Below are 19319 nucleotides of genomic sequence, written 5' to 3' on the forward strand. Positions count from 1 at the left end.
TACCTTGATTTATTATTTTATTGTTTTATTTTATTTATATTTATTATTTATTTATATTTATATTTATTACTATTTATATATTTATTATATATATTATTATTTGTATTTATTATTATTTATTTATTTATATTTATTACTTATTTTATTTATATTAATTATTTTATTTTAATTTTACTTTTTTATTTTATGATTTTATTTTTTTTATTATTTTACCATTTTTAAATCATATTAGCACACAGAATGCGCAGACAATCGTTTCAAATGAAAATATTCGTTCCAAATTTCAATATTCGTTGTGCTTTTTGATGTTTGTTAAAATAATGGTTGTTTTGATTCTTATTATTTCTTTGAAAGAGAGTATTCGTATTCTCGCATTTGGAGAATTATAATGGTTAAGCAATCCTCGAAGAATTTTGGGAGGGACTCCCAAATTATTTTGATTAGGGAATGGTTCTACATCCGAGGCCCGAAAAGAAAGATATGGATGAAAAAGGTTAGTGCTTGTTACTTGTTATATTGTTTTTATTTTAAGGAAAAAAAATTATGAAGACGCGTTGGAGTGATCTGACCATGGCCAACCTTGGAAAAAAAGAGATCTTAATAGAAGACTGCCTCGTCCACGGTTTTTGAGCCGTGGTTTTCCCGTGGGACGGAGGGCAAATGCCGAGGCAGGGACTTGAGGAGTCCTTTGTGGATGTTGGGTCCACGGTAGATACCCCCCCTCTTTTCCGAAGATCGCACATCGGGATATATATTTTGAAAAGCGCTTCATGCGGAGGGTACTCGATTGACCACGTCGCCAATTGGCCATTTCAAAATAGAACTCTCTGATTGGTTAATCGTTGCTGGTTACCCTAGGCACAGGTCGATATAATTGGCTGTAGTCAATCGCAACGTGGTCAAACGGGATACTCCCGCTTCATGCGCATTGATGAAACGGAACGATTTCGAAGCGCTGCGCAGCAGTAATGCAGTCTATGCTTTACATGCGTAAAGTCGAGAGCACAGGCTTTTGCATAGGCGCATAATCATAAGCATAAAACTCAATTATAATCGTTAATTGCAAATTACATATTTTTTCTTCGAACAATTATGTGTTTTCTTTACACCAATTGATTCCTCATTATTTTGTATACAAAAGTATTAAGATAAGGTAATCGAAAAATGAATATTTTACTAGATATTTTAGATGGTTTATGTAAAATTAAGAGATTATCTCAAGCCTTATAACTCAAAAAATACTCAATGAAAAGACTATTATAATGTTTTGAAAAGCTCTCAAAATGAGCTACAAAAATATGCAATAAAAAATAGGGGTTTCCATTAAAAAATTTCAAGATGATCTTACGACCTTGACAAAGCTCTTCAAGGTCATACCGGTATTGTTGCGTAAAGCGTGGTAATTCTATACAATTCGGGCTTCCCCGTGAAATCCATTGGGAAGAAGTGAATCTTATGTATTTTTGACCCCCTGAATCTGAATCTGTTTATAAAATTTGGGGGTCACTTGCATTTTCCAAGATATAGCTATAAAACTGAGAAAAATTGAAATTTTCAGTAAAACTTTCGAAGTTGGGCCTATACGCCGATGACCTTGACCTTGACATATGTTGTCAAGCAAATCAACACGAATTATTAATTCTCTTCTAAGGCCCAGTTCAACAGTGGCCAGTTAGCTTAACTAGTAGTTAAGTAGTGATGCCAACCACTGAAACAAAATTCGGTAAGCTATTTACAAGATTAGATTTTGACAACTTTACTCGTCCAATATCTTCAGCCAAGCCTCTTCTTTGTCTCTAACTCTCACAGCATCAGTCCGCTTATTTTCTATTATCAATTTGTATTTTTTTATTAATGATACAAGTACCAGTTTTTCCTCATGACAAAAATTTGGTGTTCGTATACGATTTGTTTTGATATCCATTTTCGTTTTGCGATGAGGTATCGTAATGAGAACGAAGCTAAATATTAATTAAAATAACTTGTAAATAGCTTACCGAATTTTGTTTCAGTGGTTGGCATCACTACTTAACTACTAGTTAAGCTAACTGGCCACTGTTGAACTGGGCCTAAATGTCATAATACTAGTGCATGTAAGAATAAAATCGAAACCTAATTTCCACTTAAAATCGGAAATAGTGACCTTGGTCGTTGTTTATTAAAAAGTTTAACGAATTTCACGTAATCTTCAAACTTCTTGTACACTTAATGGTACGTGACATTGCGTTCAACATACTATAAAAAAAGGTAAACAATTTAAATTTATATAGAATTTAATACAATTTAATTCAATTAAAAAATATCACAAATGTATGTGTCCACACACACACACGCGCGGGGGGTGCAAGGGGGGCCTTTAGCCCCCCTCCCGCAACCACCCCGCCGGTGGTCGGTAGGCAAGGTAGACCTCGCTTTACAACTTACAGCTTACAGGATATATCCATTGTAATTGAATTCTTCGCAATGCGTCTCCTACCGGCGGGGTGGTTGCGGGAGAGGGGGCCGAAGGCCCTCCTTGCACCCCCGCGTGTGTGTGTGTGTGTGTAGGTCGTCCGTAAAGTGCATAATTACCATGTCATCTTGAAACTTTGTGTGTTTATAACTTTTTAATAAGCAGCGACCCCCAATTATTTTATAAGTAAAAGTTACTCAGAATGATGCCCTTGACAACATATATGAAAGTCATCAGGGCGGAGGCCCGAATTGTATAGAAATACCCAAAATGAATAACTTAAGGTGTTATGCCTAGTCATAAACATAAAAAAAAAAAACGATTTTTATGTTTTTACATTTCCTTGAAGATATTGAAAATATTTCCTAAAAATTTCAAAAATTAATCGGATGCAAATTGACGAAGTTATAAATATATGTTTCATGAAGCTCCAGAATGTATAACTTCGTTTAAACACGACTATAAAGTTTCAGCTTTGATGTTTTGAGGGCTATCAAGCCAATATATTTAGATTTAAATGAACTAAAATTATATGGGCCCGGAATAGATGATTCTGTAAATTAAAATATCTGCATTTTATTTAAATGTAAACTTGATACAAATCTTAAAGGCGTTTTTCTCGAAATCACTTTTTCAAAGTCGGTGAGCAAGTTGTTTCGAAAACCGTTACATCGATTTGCTTGAAATTTTACAGGCTTCTTCTACATATAAAAACCTAATAGAGACAAAGGATTTTGTTTTTTAATGAATACTACTCCTTTTTTTACTTAATAAAATATGAACAATTTTTAAGTTGAAAAAGAATATCTTAGTATCAAATGGCTTCCATTTTGTCTCACAACGATTTTTTGATTAATCCTTCGTTCATCTACTAGACAATTTCGTACATTAACTACAGTTTACCGGATTTTTGATATCAGATGAATCAGTTTTCAATAGCACTGCTCACCGCGCAGCGTTTCTTAAAAAACAATATCCGGGAGAATAATTCCAACTTTTACATTTTTCAATATTTTATCAAAAAAATATATAATAACATCCTTAATATTTGTACTTTTGAATAAAAATTTATTTGTAAAAAAAAATTATTACACTTTTCAAAAAAAAATTCCCAAACATCATACTTTTTTCGGTCTGCTCACTAGGCATAAACCCTTAATAATAAATAATAACAGTTATAATAATAAACTTATAATATTATAATATTATTTTATTTATAATAATGAGCTAATAATTATTTATAATAATAATCAATAAAGTATATATATAGTATAATAATCAATAAAGTAAATATTGCACAAAAAGTATTAAAATTGTATTCGATTTTATTAAATTTCTTTTAAGCCCTAAAAATCAGCAGAAATTAACAGAAAAATGGCGGACCAATCAAAAATGGATAATTCGTTTGCAGTCTCTAAGTCCAGTGTCTCCAATACCAAATTTTCCCATATGAATTTATTGAATCTGCTATAATTTATAAAACTGTAAGCAAAAGAATACACCAATCGTAAATACTTTTATTATAAATTATTAAATGTGCAAAAAGAAGCAAAAAGTATGTCTAAACATTTTCAGAAATTGTGAAACAATTTTTTACTATATTATTATTTTATTAGAGAGTTAAATAAGTAGAAATGTTAAGAAAATAATTACCCGAATCGAAAGAATTTCTACGAAGAATTTCTTCTCCAGGTATCAAAGAAAAACGTACAACGTCTATGTTTTTTCATAACAGAGCTGATTTTTCAACTAATACACACAATTGTTCTTCTATATTCCGTGGTCAGTCAAAGAAAGACGTACAACGTCTAAATTTCTTCATAACAGTGCTGATTTCTCAACTAATGCACATAATTGTTCTTCTATATTCCGTGGCCAGACAAAGAAAGACGTACAACGTCTATGTTTTTTCATAACAGAGCTGATTTCTCAACTAATACACACAATTGTTCTTCTATATTCCGTGGTCAGTCAAAGAAAGACGTACAACGTCTAAATTTCTTCATAACAGTGCTGATTTCTCAACTAATGCACATAATTGTTCTTCTATATTCCGTGGCCAGACAAAGAAAGACGTACAACGTCTACATTTCTTCATAATAGAGCTGATTTCTCAAATTATACACTCAATTGTTCTTCTATATTCCTTGACCAGTCAAAAAAAAACGTACAATGTCTAGATTTCTTCATAACAGAGCTGATTTCTCAACTAATACCACACAACTGTGCTTTTATATTCCGTGTTTCCAGTTTAATAAAAAGCAAGTAACTATACATACTATTGCCCGCGCTCTTCTCACCCTTTAAATTTCCTATAAAATATGTAATATTTATTATATTTTATTTCGTAAATGTGCTGAAGGTCATTGGGGTTGCGATCCCTTATTCAACACATTTACCTTTTATTTTATTATCTTTGAAACTTGTTTTATTACCTGTAAGATTCGGTGACGTAAGTTAATTTCACGTGCCTGTCTTCGAAATTGTCAATGTAATAAATCGTATAATAGCGTACCAGATTGCTCCTCTCACCATTTATTCATTCACTTCTATATAATCTGTAAAACTGTAACAAAAGGAATACACCAATCGTAAATACTTTAATCATAATTTATTAAATGTGTAAAAAGAAGTAAAAAATTTGTCTAAACATATTTTCAGAAATTGTTTTACTATATTATTTTAATTTTATTATATTGTTATATTATTAGAAAGTTATATAAGTAGCCTGTTAAGAAAATAATTACCTGAATCGGAAGAATTTCTTCTCCAGGTGTCAAAGAAAGACGTACGACGTCTAGGTTCTTCATACATCAACAGAGCTGATTTTTCAACTAATACCACACATTTGAGCTCTTATATTCCGTGGCCAGTTTAATAAACAGCAAGTGACTATACGTACTGTAAAAGCTCCGATTTTAAATAAAATAATCACTCCGAATTACTCGTGGAATTTAACTCTTTAGCAGACTTTTATTTAGAATAATCTCTCGAAATTATAATCAAACTCTTTCGCCTATAATCGCTCCAAATGATCTAGTATCTCGCTAGCTTCGCACTTCTCGCTTTCGCTACGTGTTTGCCTACGTCTGTCGACGTGTATTCTCTGCCTATATTTATATATATATCTTTACCTCTTCAATAACAGCGCGGCTAACGAAATTTCTAGATTTCATCCAAATTTGTTATCGTCCTGATACCCCTTATTTTCTTACTGTATTATTGTCCGCGTTCTTCTCATCCTTTACATTTTCAATAAAATATGTAATATTTATTATATTTTATTTAGTAAATGAGTTGATGGTCATTGGGGTTGCGAACCCTTATTCAGCACATTTACCTTTTATTTTATTATCTTTGAAACTTGTTTTATTACCTGTGAGATTTGGTGACGAAACTTGATTTCACGTGCCAGTCTTCGAAATTGTCAATGTAATAAATCGTATAATAGCGTACCAGATTGCTCCTCTCACTATTTATTCATTCACTTCTATATAATCTGTAAAACTGTAACAAAAGGAATACACCAATCGTAAATACTTTAATCATAATTTATTAAATGTGTAAAAAAAGTAAAAAATATGTCTGAACATATTTTCAGAAATTGTTTTACTATATTATTTTAATTTTATTATATTGTTATATTATTAGAAAGTTATATGAGTAGCCTGTTAAGAAAATAATTACCTGAATCGGAAGAATTTCTTCTCCAGGTGTCAAAGAAAGACGTACGACGTCTAGGTTCTTCATACATCAACAGAGCTGATTTTTCAACTAATACCACACATTTGAGCTCTTATATTCCGTGGCCAGTTTAATAAACAGCAAGTGACTATACGTACTGTAAAAGCTCCGATTTTAAATAAAATAATCACTCCGAATTACTCGTGGAATTTAACTCTTTAGCAGACTTTTATTTAGAATAATCTCTCGAAATTATAATCAAACTCTTTCGCCTATAATCGCTCCAAATGATCTAGTATCTCGCTAGCTTCGCACTTCTCGCTTTCGCTACGTGTTTGCCTACGTCTGTCGACGTGTATTCTCTGCCTATATTTATATATATATCTTTACCTCTTCAATAACAGCGCGGCTAACGAAATTTCTAGATTTCATCCAAATTTGTTATCGTCCTGATACCCCTTATTTTCTTACTGTATTATTGTCCGCGTTCTTCTCATCCTTTACATTTTCAATAAAATATGTAATATTTATTATATTTTATTTAGTAAATGAGTTGATGGTCATTGGGGTTGCGAACTCTTATTCAGCACATTTACCTTTTATTTTATTATCTTTGAAACTTGTTTTATTACCTGTGAGATTTGGTGACGAAACTTGATTTCACGTGCCAGTCTTCGAAATTGTCAATGTAATAAATCGTATAATAGCGTACCAGATTGCTCCTCTCACCATTTATTCATTCACTTCTATATAATCTGTAAAACTGTAACAAAAGGAATACACCAATCGTAAATACTTTAATCATAATTTATTAAATGTGTAAAAAAAGTAAAAAATATGTCTGAACATATTTTCAGAAATTGTTTTACTATATTATTTTAATTTTATTATATTGTTATATTATTAGAAAGTTATATGAGTAGCCTGTTAAGAAAATAATTACCTGAATCGGAAGAATTTCTTCTCCAGGTGTCAAAGAAGGACGTACGACGTCTAGGTTCTTCATACATCAACAGAACTGATTTTTCAACTAATACCACACATTTGAGCTCTTATATTCCGTGGCCAGTTTAATAAACAGCAAGTGACTATACGTACTGTAAAAGCTCCGATTTTAAATAAAATAATCACTCCGAATTACTCGTGGAATTTAACTGTTTAGCAGACTTTTATTTAGAATAATCTCTCGAAATTATAATCAAACTCTCTCGCCTATAATCGCTCCAAATGATCTTGTATCTCGCTAGCTTCGCACTTCTCGCTTTCGCTACGTGTTTGCCTACGTCTGTCGACGTTTATTCTCTGCCTATATTTATATATATATCTTTACCTCTTCAATAACAGCGCGGCTAACGAAATTTCTAGATTTCATCCAAATTTGTTATCGTCCTGATATCCCCTATTTTCTTACTGTATTATTGTCCGCGTTCTTCTCACCCTTTACATTTTCAATAAAATATATAATATTTATTACATTTTATTTAGTAAATGTGTTGAAGGTCATTGGGGTTGCGATCCCTTATTCAGCACATTTACCTTTTATTTTATTATCTTTGAAACTTGTTTTATTACCTGTGAGATTTGGTGACGAAACTTGATTTCACGTGCCAGTCTTTGAAATTGTCAATGTAATAAATCGTATAATAGCGTACCAGATTGCTCCTCTCAGCATTTATTCATTCACTTCTATATAATCTGTAAAACTGTAACAAAAGGAATACACCAATCGTAAATACTTTAATCATAATTTATTAAATGTGTAAAAAGAAGTAAAAAATATGTCCGAACATATTTTCAGAAATTGTTTTACTATATTATTTTAATTTTATTATATTGTTATATTATTAGAAAGTTATATAAGTAGCCTGTTAAGAAAATAATTACCTGAATTGGAAGAATTTCTTCTCCAGGTGTCAAAGAAAGACGTACGACGTCTAGGTTCTTCATACAGAACTGATTTTTCAACTAATACCACACATTTGAGCTCTTATATTCCGTGGCCAGTTTAATAAACAGCAAGTGACTATACGTACTGTAAAAGCTCCGATTTTAAATAAAATAATCACTCCGAATTACTCGTGGAATTTAACTCTTTAGCAGACTTTTATTTAGAATAATCTCTCGAAATTATAATCAAACTCTCTCGCCTATAATCGCTCCAAATGATCTTGTATCTCGCTAGCTTCGCACTTCTCGCTTTCGCTACGTGTTTGCCTACGTCTGTCGACGTGTATTCTCTGCCTATATTTATATATATATATCTGTACCTCAATAAAAGCGCGGCTAACGAAATTTCTAGATTTCTTTCAAATTTGTTATCGTCCTGATATCCCTTATTTTCTTACTGTATTATTGTCCGCGTTCTTCTCACCCTTTACATTTTCAATAAAATATGTAATATTTATTATATTTTATTTAGTAAATGTGTTGAAGGACATTGGGGTTGCGATCCCTTATTCAGCACATTTACCTTTTATTTTATTATCTTTGAAACTTGTTTTATTACCTGTGAGATTTGGTGACGAAACTTGATTTCACGTGCCAGTCTTTGAAATTGTCAATGTAATAAATCGTATAATAGCGTACTAGATTGCTCCTCTCACCATTTATTCATTCACTTCTATATGATCTGTAAAACTGTAACAAAAGGAATACACCAATCGTAAATACTTTAATCATATTTATTAAATGTATAAAAAGAAGTAAAAAATATGTCTGAACATATTTGCAGAAATTGTTTTACTATATTATTTTAATTTTATTATGTTGTTATATTATTAGAAATTTATATGAGTAGCTTGTTTAGAAAATAATTACCTGAATCGGAAGAATTTCTTCTCCAGGTGTCAAAGAAGGACGTACGACGTCTAGGTTCTTCATACATCAACAGAGCTGATTTTTCAACTAATACCACACATTTGAGCTTTTATATTCCGTGGCCAGTTTAATAAACAGCAAGTGATTATACGTACTGTAAAAGCTCCGATTTTAAATAAAATAATCACTCCGAATTACTCGTGGAATTTAACTGTTTAGCAGACTTTTATTTAGAATAATCTCTCGAAATTATAATCAAACTCTCTCGCCTATAATCGCTCCAAATGATCTTGTATCTCGCTAGCTTCGCACTTCTCGCTTTCGCTACGTGTTTGCCTACGTCTGTCGACGTTTATTCTCTGCCTATATTTATATATATATCTTTACCTCTTCAATAACAGCGCGGCTAACGAAATTTCTAGATTTCATCCAAATTTGTTATCGTCCTGATATCCCCTATTTTCTTACTGTATTATTGTCCGCGTTCTTCTCACCCTTTACATTTTCAATAAAATATATAATATTTATTACATTTTATTTAGTAAATGTGTTGAAGGTCATTGGGGTTGCGATCCCTTATTCAGCACATTTACCTTTTATTTTATTATCTTTGAAACTTGTTTTATTACCTGTGAGATTTGGTGACGAAACTTGATTTCACGTGCCAGTCTTTGAAATTGTCAATGTAATAAATCGTATAATAGCGTACCAGATTGCTCCTCTCAGCATTTATTCATTCACTTCTATATAATCTGTAAAACTGTAACAAAAGGAATACACCAATCGTAAATACTTTAATCATAATTTATTAAATGTGTAAAAAGAAGTAAAAAATATGTCCGAACATATTTTCAGAAATTGTTTTACTATATTATTTTAATTTTATTATATTGTTATATTATTAGAAAGTTATATAAGTAGCCTGTTAAGAAAATAATTACCTGAATTGGAAGAATTTCTTCTCCAGGTGTCAAAGAAAGACGTACGACGTCTAGGTTCTTCATACAGAACTGATTTTTCAACTAATACCACACATTTGAGCTCTTATATTCCGTGGCCAGTTTAATAAACAGCAAGTGACTATACGTACTGTAAAAGCTCCGATTTTAAATAAAATAATCACTCCGAATTACTCGTGGAATTTAACTCTTTAGCAGACTTTTATTTAGAATAATCTCTCGAAATTATAATCAAACTCTCTCGCCTATAATCGCTCCAAATGATCTTGTATCTCGCTAGCTTCGCACTTCTCGCTTTCGCTACGTGTTTGCCTACGTCTGTCGACGTGTATTCTCTGCCTATATTTATATATATATATCTGTACCTCAATAAAAGCGCGGCTAACGAAATTTCTAGATTTCTTTCAAATTTGTTATCGTCCTGATATCCCTTATTTTCTTACTGTATTATTGTCCGCGTTCTTCTCACCCTTTACATTTTCAATAAAATATGTAATATTTATTATATTTTATTTAGTAAATGTGTTGAAGGACATTGGGGTTGCGATCCCTTATTCAGCACATTTACCTTTTATTTTATTATCTTTGAAACTTGTTTTATTACCTGTGAGATTTGGTGACGAAACTTGATTTCACGTGCCAGTCTTTGAAATTGTCAATGTAATAAATCGTATAATAGCGTACTAGATTGCTCCTCTCACCATTTATTCATTCACTTCTATATGATCTGTAAAACTGTAACAAAAGGAATACACCAATCGTAAATACTTTAATCATATTTATTAAATGTATAAAAAGAAGTAAAAAATATGTCTGAACATATTTGCAGAAATTGTTTTACTATATTATTTTAATTTTATTATGTTGTTATATTATTAGAAATTTATATGAGTAGCTTGTTTAGAAAATAATTACCTGAATCGGAAGAATTTCTTCTCCAGGTGTCAAAGAAGGACGTACGACGTCTAGGTTCTTCATACATCAACAGAGCTGATTTTTCAACTAATACCACACATTTGAGCTTTTATATTCCGTGGCCAGTTTAATAAACAGCAAGTGATTATACGTACTGTAAAAGCTCCGATTTTAAATAAAATAATCACTCCGAATTACTCGTGGAATTTAACTGTTTAGCAGACTTTTATTTAGAATAATCTCTCGAAATTATAATCAAACTCTCTCGCCTATAATCGCTCCAAATGATCTTGTATCTCGCTAGCTTCGCACTTCTCGCTTTCGCTACGTGTTTGCCTACGTCTGTCGACGTTTATTCTCTGCCTATATTTATATATATATCTTTACCTCTTCAATAACAGCGCGGCTAACGAAATTTCTAGATTTCATCCAAATTTGTTATCGTCCTGATATCCCCTATTTTCTTACTGTATTATTGTCCGCGTTCTTCTCACCCTTTACATTTTCAATAAAATATATAATATTTATTACATTTTATTTAGTAAATGTGTTGAAGGTCATTGGGGTTGCGATCCCTTATTCAGCACATTTACCTTTTATTTTATTATCTTTGAAACTTGTTTTATTACCTGTGAGATTTGGTGACGAAACTTGATTTCACGTGCCAGTCTTTGAAATTGTCAATGTAATAAATCGTATAATAGCGTACCAGATTGCTCCTCTCAGCATTTATTCATTCACTTCTATATAATCTGTAAAACTGTAACAAAAGGAATACACCAATCGTAAATACTTTAATCATAATTTATTAAATGTGTAAAAAGAAGTAAAAAATATGTCCGAACATATTTTCAGAAATTGTTTTACTATATTATTTTAATTTTATTATATTGTTATATTATTAGAAAGTTATATAAGTAGCCTGTTAAGAAAATAATTACCTGAATTGGAAGAATTTCTTCTCCAGGTGTCAAAGAAAGACGTACGACGTCTAGGTTCTTCATACAGAACTGATTTTTCAACTAATACCACACATTTGAGCTCTTATATTCCGTGGCCAGTTTAATAAACAGCAAGTGACTATACGTACTGTAAAAGCTCCGATTTTAAATAAAATAATCACTCCGAATTACTCGTGGAATTTAACTCTTTAGCAGACTTTTATTTAGAATAATCTCTCGAAATTATAATCAAACTCTCTCGCCTATAATCGCTCCAAATGATCTTGTATCTCGCTAGCTTCGCACTTCTCGCTTTCGCTACGTGTTTGCCTACGTCTGTCGACGTGTATTCTCTGCCTATATTTATATATATATATCTGTACCTCAATAAAAGCGCGGCTAACGAAATTTCTAGATTTCTTTCAAATTTGTTATCGTCCTGATATCCCTTATTTTCTTACTGTATTATTGTCCGCGTTCTTCTCACCCTTTACATTTTCAATAAAATATGTAATATTTATTATATTTTATTTAGTAAATGTGTTGAAGGACATTGGGGTTGCGATCCCTTATTCAGCACATTTACCTTTTATTTTATTATCTTTGAAACTTGTTTTATTACCTGTGAGATTTGGTGACGAAACTTGATTTCACGTGCCAGTCTTTGAAATTGTCAATGTAATAAATCGTATAATAGCGTACTAGATTGCTCCTCTCACCATTTATTCATTCACTTCTATATGATCTGTAAAACTGTAACAAAAGGAATACACCAATCGTAAATACTTTAATCATATTTATTAAATGTATAAAAAGAAGTAAAAAATATGTCTGAACATATTTGCAGAAATTGTTTTACTATATTATTTTAATTTTATTATGTTGTTATATTATTAGAAATTTATATGAGTAGCTTGTTTAGAAAATAATTACCTGAATCGGAAGAATTTCTTCTCCAGGTGTCAAAGAAGGACGTACGACGTCTAGGTTCTTCATACATCAACAGAGCTGATTTTTCAACTAATACCACACATTTGAGCTTTTATATTCCGTGGCCAGTTTAATAAACAGCAAGTGATTATACGTACTGTAAAAGCTCCGATTTTAAATAAAATAATCACTCCGAATTACTCGTGGAATTTAACTGTTTAGCAGACTTTTATTTAGAATAATCTCTCGAAATTATAATCAAACTCTCTCGCCTATAATCGCTCCAAATGATCTTGTATCTCGCTAGCTTCGCACTTCTCGCTTTCGCTACGTGTTTGCCTACGTCTGTCGACGTTTATTCTCTGCCTATATTTATATATATATCTTTACCTCTTCAATAACAGCGCGGCTAACGAAATTTCTAGATTTCATCCAAATTTGTTATCGTCCTGATATCCCCTATTTTCTTACTGTATTATTGTCCGCGTTCTTCTCACCCTTTACATTTTCAATAAAATATATAATATTTATTACATTTTATTTAGTAAATGTGTTGAAGGTCATTGGGGTTGCGATCCCTTATTCAGCACATTTACCTTTTATTTTATTATCTTTGAAACTTGTTTTATTACCTGTGAGATTTGGTGACGAAACTTGATTTCACGTGCCAGTCTTTGAAATTGTCAATGTAATAAATCGTATAATAGCGTACCAGATTGCTCCTCTCAGCATTTATTCATTCACTTCTATATAATCTGTAAAACTGTAACAAAAGGAATACACCAATCGTAAATACTTTAATCATAATTTATTAAATGTGTAAAAAGAAGTAAAAAATATGTCCGAACATATTTTCAGAAATTGTTTTACTATATTATTTTAATTTTATTATATTGTTATATTATTAGAAAGTTATATAAGTAGCCTGTTAAGAAAATAATTACCTGAATTGGAAGAATTTCTTCTCCAGGTGTCAAAGAAAGACGTACGACGTCTAGGTTCTTCATACAGAACTGATTTTTCAACTAATACCACACATTTGAGCTCTTATATTCCGTGGCCAGTTTAATAAACAGCAAGTGACTATACGTACTGTAAAAGCTCCGATTTTAAATAAAATAATCACTCCGAATTACTCGTGGAATTTAACTCTTTAGCAGACTTTTATTTAGAATAATCTCTCGAAATTATAATCAAACTCTCTCGCCTATAATCGCTCCAAATGATCTTGTATCTCGCTAGCTTCGCACTTCTCGCTTTCGCTACGTGTTTGCCTACGTCTGTCGACGTGTATTCTCTGCCTATATTTATATATATATATCTGTACCTCAATAAAAGCGCGGCTAACGAAATTTCTAGATTTCTTTCAAATTTGTTATCGTCCTGATATCCCTTATTTTCTTACTGTATTATTGTCCGCGTTCTTCTCACCCTTTACATTTTCAATAAAATATGTAATATTTATTATATTTTATTTAGTAAATGTGTTGAAGGACATTGGGGTTGCGATCCCTTATTCAGCACATTTACCTTTTATTTTATTATCTTTGAAACTTGTTTTATTACCTGTGAGATTTGGTGACGAAACTTGATTTCACGTGCCAGTCTTTGAAATTGTCAATGTAATAAATCGTATAATAGCGTACTAGATTGCTCCTCTCACCATTTATTCATTCACTTCTATATGATCTGTAAAACTGTAACAAAAGGAATACACCAATCGTAAATACTTTAATCATATTTATTAAATGTATAAAAAGAAGTAAAAAATATGTCTGAACATATTTGCAGAAATTGTTTTACTATATTATTTTAATTTTATTATGTTGTTATATTATTAGAAATTTATATGAGTAGCTTGTTTAGAAAATAATTACCTGAATCGGAAGAATTTCTTCTCCAGGTGTCAAAGAAGGACGTACGACGTCTAGGTTCTTCATACATCAACAGAGCTGATTTTTCAACTAATACCACACATTTGAGCTTTTATATTCCGTGGCCAGTTTAATAAACAGCAAGTGATTATACGTACTGTAAAAGCTCCGATTTTAAATAAAATAATCACTCCGAATTACTCGTGGAATTTAACTGTTTAGCAGACTTTTATTTAGAATAATCTCTCGAAATTATAATCAAACTCTCTCGCCTATAATCGCTCCAAATGATCTTGTATCTCGCTAGCTTCGCACTTCTCGCTTTCGCTACGTGTTTGCCTACGTCTGTCGACGTTTATTCTCTGCCTATATTTATATATATATCTTTACCTCTTCAATAACAGCGCGGCTAACGAAATTTCTAGATTTCATCCAAATTTGTTATCGTCCTGATATCCCCTATTTTCTTACTGTATTATTGTCCGCGTTCTTCTCACCCTTTACATTTTCAATAAAATTTGAAATATTTATTATATTTTATTTAATAAATGTGTTGAAGGTCATTGGGGTTGCGATCCCTTATTCAGCACATTTACCTTTTATTTTATTATCTTTGAAACTTGTTTTATTACCTGTGAGATTTGGTGACGAAACTTGATTTCACGTGCCAGTCTTCGAAATTGTCAATGTAATAAATCGTATAATAGCGTACCAGATTGCTCCTCTCAGCATTTATTCATTCACTTCTATATAATCTGTAAAACTGTAACAAGAGGAATACACCAATCGTAAATACTTTAATCATAATTTATTAAATGTGTAAAAAGAAGTAAAAAATATGTCTGAACATATTTTGAGAAATTGTTTTACTATATTATATTAATTTTATTATATTGTTATATTATTAGAAAGTTATATAAGTAGCCTGTTAAGAAAATAATTACCTGATTCGGAAGAATTTCTTCTCCAGGTGTCAAAGAAAGACGTACGACGTCTAGGTTCTTCATACATCAACAGAGCTGATTTTTCAACTAATACCACACATTTGAGCTCTTATATTCCGTGGCCAGTTTAATAAACATCAAGTGATTATACGTACTGTAAAAGCTCCGATTTTAAATAAAATAATCACTCCGAATTACTCGTGGAATTTAACTCTTTAGCAGACTTTTATTTAGAATAACCTCTCGAAATTATAATCAAACTCTCTCGCCTATAATCGCTCCAAATGATCTTGTATCTCGCTAGCTTCGCACTTCTCGCTTTCGCTACGTGTTTGCCTACGTCTGTCGACGTTTATTCTCTGCCTATATTTATATATATATCTTTACCTCTTCAATAACAGCGCGGCTAACGAAATTTCTAGATTTCATCCAAATTTGTTATCGTCCTGATATCCCCTATTTTCTTACTGTATTATTGTCCGCGTTCTTCTCACCCTTTACATTTTCAATAAAATTTGAAATATTTATTATATTTTATTTAATAAATGTGTTGAAGGTCATTGGGGTTGCGATCCCTTATTCAGCACATTTACCTTTTATTTTATTATCTTTGAAACTTGTTTTATTACCTGTGAGATTTGGTGACGAAACTTGATTTCACGTGCCAGTCTTCGAAATTGTCAATGTAATAAATCGTATAATAGCGTACCAGATTGCTCCTCTCAGCATTTATTCATTCACTTCTATATAATCTGTAAAACTGTAACAAGAGGAATACACCAATCGTAAATACTTTAATCATAATTTATTAAATGTGTAAAAAGAAGTAAAAAATATGTCTGAACATATTTTGAGAAATTGTTTTACTATATTATATTAATTTTATTATATTGTTATATTATTAGAAAGTTATATAAGTAGCCTGTTAAGAAAATAATTACCTGAATCGGAAGAATTTCTTCTCCAGGTGTCAAAGAAAGACGTACGACGTCTAGGTTCTTCATACATCAACAGAGCTGATTTTTCAACTAATACCACACATTTGAGCTCTTATATTCCGTGGCCAGTTTAATAAACATCAAGTGATTATACGTACTGTAAAAGCTCCGATTTTAAATAAAATAATCACTCCGAATTACTCGTGGAATTTAACTCTTTAGCAGACTTTTATTTAGAATAACCTCTCGAAATTATAATCAAACTCTCTCGCCTATAATCGCTCCAAATGATCTTGTATCTCGCTAGCTTCGCACTTCTCGCTTTCGCTACGTGTTTGCCTACGTCTGTCGACGTTTATTCTCTGCCTATATTTATATATATATCTTTACCTCTTCAATAACAGCGCGGCTAACGAAATTTCTAGATTTCATCCAAATTTGTTATCGTCCTGATATCCCCTATTTTCTTACTGTATTATTGTCCGCGTTCTTCTCACCCTTTACATTTTCAATAAAATTTGAAATATTTATTATATTTTATTTAATAAATGTGTTGAAGGTCATTGGGGTTGCGATCCCTTATTCAGCACATTTACCTTTTATTTTATTATCTTTGAAACTTGTTTTATTACCTGTGAGATTTGGTGACGAAACTTGATTTCACGTGCCAGTCTTCGAAATTGTCAATGTAATAAATCGTATAATAGCGTACCAGATTGCTCCTCTCACTATTTATTCATTCACTTCTATATAATCTGTAAAACTGTAACAAAAGGAATACACCAATCGTATATACTTTAATCATAATTTATTAAATGTGTAAAAAGAAGTAAAGAATATGTCTGAACATATTTTCAAAAATTGTTTTACTATTAAAATTGTTTTACTATATTATTTTAATTTTATTATATTGTTATATTATTAGAAAGTTATTTAAGTAGCCTGTTAAGAAAATAATTACCTGAATCGGAAGAATTTCTTCTCCAGGTGTCAAAGAAAGACGTACGACGTCTAGGTTCTTCATACATCAACAGAGCTGATTTTTCAACTAATACCACACATTTGAGCTCTTATATTCCGTGGCCAGTTTAATAAACAGCAAGTGACTATACGTACTGTAAAAGCTCCGATTTTAAATAAAATAATCACTCCGAATTACTCGTGGAGTTTAACTCTTTAGCAGACTTTTATTTAGAATAATCTCTCGAAATTATAATCAAACTCTCTCGCCTATAATCGACGAAACTTGTTTTCACGTGCCTGTCTTCGAAATTTTCAATGCAATAGTTCGTATTAGAGTGTATCAGATTTCCTGTGCTCTTCTCACCACTCATTCACTTCTCATTTTCTTCTGCACAGATTATGCATATGACATGACTGACGCCATATCGAATTTGGCTATTTATTTCCGATTTCTTGAGGGTACGCTATTATATGGCGCTGGAATACAATACCAAATAGGATGCGTTTCGAGTTACGCATGAAGCGCGTAGACTGTTTAGAAAATTGTTCCGATTTAACCAATGCGCGCATTGCCTGCATTAAGCGGACTTAATCGCTAAGTAGCAATCGAACATGATTGGTTTCTATTTTCAGATCCGACCAATCAGTCGAATTATCGGAAAATCTAGTAATGTTGTCCAACTGTTGAGTCCATTGAATGCGGCCATTGGTAAAGGCCATCACACACAAAATATTAAGTCGCCATATAATACATTACATAACATAATACTCGATGCTCATTGGTCCATATGGTCTTATGTTATGCATATGCAGCTATGCAATTTTGTGTGTGATGGCCTTAACACTTTGGTAGCGCTGAGAATTCTAGATTGTACGAACCGTACTGAATTGTTATGCCTGGTCCACAATCTTGCTTTAAGGGTCGGCTAAAGTGACGAGCAAACTCTGAATTGATATTGGAGACCTCAGGCGGTGACAATGCGAAACTTCATTTTCAGGATTACCAACCTGAGAAATAAATTCTCGGTCTCTATGTAGAGGTGTATATCCGTATACATACAAACACCATTGCATTGCTCACGCGGACGCACCACAGAGAAGAAAGACAGAAAAGGATCGACAATTATGCTATCCTTGTTCCTCTAACATATCGTTTTACGGGCAAGATACGGCCTGAAAATGCTTTCTGGCCTCTCGTGGCAGAAAGCAGTAATGCAACAAGACTAACGGGCGCCCATTTTTTGTGAATTTTATATTTGCATATATACATATGTGTATATATATGTTTAAATTATAGTTAAAATTATATATACGATTAAATATTATATGTTGATAAATAATAACAGTAGGATCATAAATAATAGAGAACAAATATACATAAATGTAAGACAGGGGTGCCTATTAGACTTGGTAACTTGTTGCTTTCTCATATACACATATATGTATACATGCAAATATAAAATTCACAAAAACTGGGCGCCCGTTAATCTTGTTACATTATTGCTTTCTGCCATGAGAGGCCAGAAAGCATTTTCAGTCTATGAAACTATGATTATGAACTATGATTGCTAAAAAATAATATATTCAAAAAATAAAATTTTTTATATACATAATATATATATATATATTTTTTTTTTGTTTATTTTAATTTATTTATTTTAATATATTTATACACATATCTTAGAATTTTCGATAATTCCGTAATGTGATTTTTAGTATGCGAATGCGATCAATGACGTACATAACATTATATATGACGTATATGACATATATACATCATTGAATACGATGATCAGGCAATAACTATCGTTATCCTTGTTCCTTCATCATTATCTTTCAATAATCATCTGTGTGCGTAGTATATTGGTGTTTGTATCAATACAGACATTACATACATATAAA

The 19319-nt window shown here is 31.6% G+C and overlaps 1 long non-coding RNA gene across 1 annotated transcript; it reads right to left on the bottom strand.

Annotated features, from left to right (window-relative positions):
* Positions 1 to 3570: 3570 nt before the first annotated feature.
* LOC145971685 (uncharacterized) lies at positions 3571 to 17795 on the bottom strand. Its single transcript, XR_014438923.1, has 30 exons — positions 17416 to 17795; positions 17087 to 17217; positions 16458 to 16952; positions 16146 to 16276; positions 15517 to 16011; positions 15205 to 15335; positions 14576 to 15070; positions 14265 to 14395; positions 13643 to 14130; positions 13331 to 13461; positions 12702 to 13196; positions 12391 to 12521; positions 11769 to 12256; positions 11457 to 11587; positions 10828 to 11322; positions 10517 to 10647; positions 9895 to 10382; positions 9583 to 9713; positions 8954 to 9448; positions 8643 to 8773; positions 8021 to 8508; positions 7709 to 7839; positions 7080 to 7574; positions 6769 to 6899; positions 6140 to 6634; positions 5829 to 5959; positions 5200 to 5694; positions 4888 to 5018; positions 4106 to 4764; positions 3571 to 3934 (listed from the first exon to the last, which is right to left on the bottom strand). It is a non-coding gene; the product is annotated as an uncharacterized LOC145971685 (long non-coding RNA).
* Between the last annotated feature and the right edge of the window lie 1524 nt (positions 17796 to 19319).

The sequence above is a fragment of the Camponotus vicinus genome, unplaced genomic scaffold (genome assembly GCF_025532165.1).
Source record: "Camponotus vicinus isolate PSW18456_S1 unplaced genomic scaffold, iyCamVici1.0 SCAF_5, whole genome shotgun sequence".
NCBI lineage: Eukaryota > Metazoa > Arthropoda > Insecta > Hymenoptera > Formicidae > Camponotus > Camponotus vicinus.